This window comes from Octopus bimaculoides, chromosome 16 (assembly GCF_001194135.2).
Source record: "Octopus bimaculoides isolate UCB-OBI-ISO-001 chromosome 16, ASM119413v2, whole genome shotgun sequence".
NCBI lineage: Eukaryota > Metazoa > Mollusca > Cephalopoda > Octopoda > Octopodidae > Octopus > Octopus bimaculoides.
In genome coordinates, this window is record NC_068996.1 from 29,504,852 (window position 1) to 29,509,592 (window position 4,741).

Consider the following 4,741-nt stretch of genomic DNA (forward strand, 5'->3'; position numbering starts at 1 on the left):
AGTCAAGAAACAAAAGGAAAATAGTGTAATAGATGCTTTTAAAAAGAAAAAAGGATTTTATCCCTTATATGTATACTGTTCAGTATCTATGCGTTGAATAAAATCTATCTTTCTACTTGTACCACCATACATTTCAGCGCTTCGAAAAACAAACTTGTTTGTTTACATACAGCGTAACGAAAAGGTAAGTTTAATCTATGACTTTGTATGCATAAGAGAAAGTAGGAGTTGAAAGGATTTGTAAAGGTCGTAGAAAGAGGAAATTTAGGTTTTATTAGGGGGGGTGTTGTTTTGCGCAGTTTAATGGATTTTATTGGTAACTGTGATTGATTTTGACGGAAAAAATGACGCAGTTACCTAGGTTATGGTATTTAGAATATTAATTCCGATTGTTTCATTCAAGAAATTTGGAATTGTGTAAATGTATGAATTGGATACACACACACTCACAAACTCAGCTATATATATATAGATATATCTACAGGGGTTAGACAAAATAATGGAAACACCTTAAAATTTCAAACAAATTTCTTTTAATATAGGGTGGGACCACCTTTGGCAGTAATTTTACAGCTTGAATTCTACGAGGTATGGACTCGTACAAGGTTTGAATTCTTTCCAAAGGAATTTTTGTCCATTCTTCAGCTAAAACAGTCTCCAGTTCTTGTAGTGATGATGGGGGATGATACTCCTTACTTGTTTTTCTAAAATGCACTATAAATGTTCAATAATATTAAGATCTGGGGACTGTGATTATCATCCCGAAAGATTGCGTTTCCTTCTGGAAATAGTTCCGCAACCATTGGATGAATTTGGTCAGATAAAATGCTTAAATAGTGTTGAGTATTAATTCTGCCATGAAGGGAAACCATTGGGCCACCAGATTTCCAATATATAGCCCCCCCCCCTCCAGATCATCACAGATCCTCATCCATGTTTAACAGTTGGAAGAAGGCAGTCTGGATCAAATGTCTCTTTTGGCTGTATACTCGGCCAGTGGCTGGAAATACGGTAAAGGATGACTCGTCCAAGAAAATAACATGCTTCCACTGCTTTAGGGACCAATTTTGTAGGTTTTTACTCCACGTTTGTTTTTGAAAGTAGTGGTTTTCTGATTGCAGCCTTCCCATGAACTCTGGCTTTGTGCAGCTCCTGGTGAACAATTTTTGTGGTAACTGGCTTCTTCGAGGTGGTCATTAAGCTCTGCAGTAATTTTGAGAGCTGTACTTTTGTGATCCTTTCTAACAATTTGCGTAAGAGTCCGACAGTCCCTATATGAAAGTTTTGGTTTTTTCCTTTTTTCCAGAGTTTTGTTTCAACAAGGAGGTTTTTCCCTCTTTCTCAAAAGCTGTCATCACTTTCAAGACAGTACTTCTTGATATAACAAACATTTTGGCTGTTTTCATTACACTAGCACCTGCTAAATGAGTACCAACAATTTGGCCTCTTTGAAAGTCCGATAGATCTGTGATTTTAATGAATTTTAATTACCTTTTTCTAATGATATCTGAAAAGAAACAACAATTTTAGCAAAACATATTAAGTAACACTAATAATAAATCAAAAAACATAAAAATAAACAAGCTTTTGATGGTTTTATAGATATTTCAGAATTATGATGCTAGGTGTTTCCGTTATTTTGTCCAGCCCCTGTATATATATATATATATATATCATCATCATCATCATCATCATCATCATCATCATCATCGTTTAACGTCCACCTTCCATGCTAGCATGGGTTGGATGATTTGACTGAGGACTGGCGAACCAGATGGCTACACCAGGTTCCAATCTGATTTGGCAGAGTTTCTACAGCTGGATGCCCTTTCTAACGCCAACCACTCCGAGAGTGTAGTGGGTGCTTTTACGTGCCACTGGCATGAAGGCCAGTCAGGCGGTACTGGCAATGGCCACTCTCAAAATGGTGTATTTTACGTGCCACCTGCACAGGAGCCAGTCCAGCAGCACAGGCAACAATCACGCTCGAATGTTTTTTTCATGTGCCACCAGCACAAGTGCCAGTAAGGTGACGCTGGTAATAATCACGCTCAAATTGTGCTATTTACATGCCACTGGCATGGAAGCCAGACAGCTGCTCTGGCAATGATCATGCTCAGACAGTGATCTTAGCACTCCACTGGTACAGTTGCTCCAACAGGTCCTCGCAAGCCAAGTTTAGTGTCCAATGAAGGAGAGGTTGGCATGGGAGCCAGTCGTCTAATTTGGTTCGATTTCGATTTCACTTGTCTCAATAGGTCCTCGCAAGCCAAGTTTAGTGTCCAATGAAGGAGAGGTTGGCATGGGAGCCAGTTGTCTAATTTGGTTCGATTTCGATTTCACTTGTCTCAATAGGTCTTCGCAAGCAGAGTTTAGTGTCCAATGAAGGAAAGGTATGCATAAGTGGGCTGGCTACACCACTGGCAGAGGCCTCGGATTGTGGTCTCACTTGGCTTGCCGGGTCTTCTCACGCACTGCATATTTCCAAATGTCTCGGTCACTAGTCATTGTCTTGGTGAGGCCTAATGTTCGAAGGTCTTGCCTCACCACCATATCCCAGGTCTTCCTAGTCCTGCCTCTTCCACGGGTTCCCTCAACCGCTAGGGTGTGGCACTTTTTCACACAGCTATCCTCATCCATTGTCGTCACATGACCATACCAGTGCAATCGTCTCTCTTGCACACCACAACTGATGCTTCTTAGGTTCAACTTTTCTCTCAAGGTACTTACACTCTGTCGAGTATGCAAACTAAGATTACACATCCATCGGAGCATACTGGCTTCATTCCTTGTGAGCTTATGCATGTCCTCAGCAGTCATGGCCCATATTTCACTGCCATGAAGCATGGCTGTTCGTACACATGCGTCAAACAGTCTGCCTTTTACTCTGAGCGAGAGGCCCTTTGTCGCCAGCAGAGGTAAGAGCTCTCTGAATTTTGCCCAGGCTATTCTTATTCAAGCAGCTACCCTTTCAGTGCACCCTCCCCCACTACTAACTTGGTCACCTAGATAACGGAAGCTATCAACCACTTCTAGTTTTTCTCCTTCGAATGTGGCAGAAGTTGTTTTTTGCACATTTTCAGTGTTTATTGCTCCTGAACATCGGCCACACGCACACATATATATGTATATATGTATGTATATATGTATATATATATATATATATATATATATATATATATATATATATATATATATATATATATATATATATATATATATATATATATATATATGCATACATATACAGGGTGTTTGAGCTAAATTTGATGATTCCTTTTTATGCTTCCTTTTTTCAGGAACAGCTTGAGGTATTGGTCAACTGTTAACAGCATTGGAGAGCCTAAAGTTGTAGTTAAGAAAAAGTTATGTTACATAGAGGACTAGAAGCCATTTCAATATTGGAAAAGTGTTACCTGTATCCTGATGATTTAGACCAGGTATCAAAATGTCAACATCTTAGCTACTGCTCAGTGCTCTGTAAACACTATAGAGGCTGTAAGGCATGTCATGGACAACAGTGACTTCAAAGCTATGACCAGAAGGAAAGGATACAGTAGGCATTCTGACTGCATTCACACTTTGAAATTCATCCAACAACTGCAGGACAAGATGATGGTAGATCTGCACAAGGGAATCCATGCTTTGGTAAGAGAAATGGATGTTAGAATCACCACTATGAAGCTGGCCCTGAATGAAGCCCTTTGCTACAACTCATACAAGAAGCTCAAGAGATAAATTCTGACAGGCAAGACCAAAAAGGCTCCTGAGTAAGCTGAAGCATCTTGTTGAGCTGAGGATGATCTGGTCTTTCTCAGATGAAAAGAATTTATGCTGCTTCCACAACACCCAGAACAACAGATGGTTTGCCTATAATCCATGAAATGTCCTGTGTATCATGAAAACCAAGTTCCCCCAAACTACAGGGATCAAACTACGGATCATTGACAGAGTCTGTTATGATCCCTCAATCCATTGGGATATGATCCCTTTTTGTGTTGATTTCTTATCCTGATGAAATGTTCAATTTACTATATTCGAAATGCATCTATAATTTAATTATTTGTAATTTGAATTAATTGAATATGGAAACAATTGTAGGTTATAAGAAATTGATGTTGTTCAAAATTGGAGTTATATTAATAAATTGATGTCTATCAGTCAATTTCTCCATTTTCTTTTTTTCTTTTCTTATATATACATATCACACTTGCTCTGGTGCCACATAAAAAGTACCTGTTGTAATGTGGTCTTCGTCCACTTGTATGTTATTGTTGGCACTGTAATATTCTTGTCACCACTATTATGTTGTGACGGTATTCTGTGTCTTATTTTCTTTGACTTAGAAATGTCTACCTTGATAGTAACTCAAACTCATATATATCACATAACTGGCACTGACTTCAACTAAGAACTCATACAACTCTACTACTACTGACCTCCTACAACTACTGACTGCCTGATTTTATAGTGGCTTTGTCATGTGGGAAGGAGTGTGCCATTTTCACTACATCTCCCCTTTTAGTTATTTTTTTTTTCCTTGGGAAGCAAATAATTTTATTTTACTTTATTCATCCTTCCCCCCTTTTTAGGGGATTTTTTTTCAACTTAATATTTTCTTCGGATCTATTTTAAAACGGGGGCCACATTTTTCATTAATGTTTTTCGTAGTGTTTTTGGTACCGAAAAACTTTCAAACTTCGTATACTTATCTATTTTGTGTTATACAACAGAAAAATAT

General features: G+C 38.5%; 1 long non-coding RNA gene across 1 annotated transcript; it reads left to right on the top strand.

Annotated features, from left to right (window-relative positions):
• Positions 1–6: 6 nt before the first annotated feature.
• On the top strand, positions 7–4,165 carry LOC128249611 (uncharacterized). Its single transcript, XR_008265727.1, has 2 exons — positions 7–184; positions 3,300–4,165. It is a non-coding gene; the product is annotated as an uncharacterized LOC128249611 (long non-coding RNA).
• Positions 4,166–4,741: the final 576 nt, after the last annotated feature.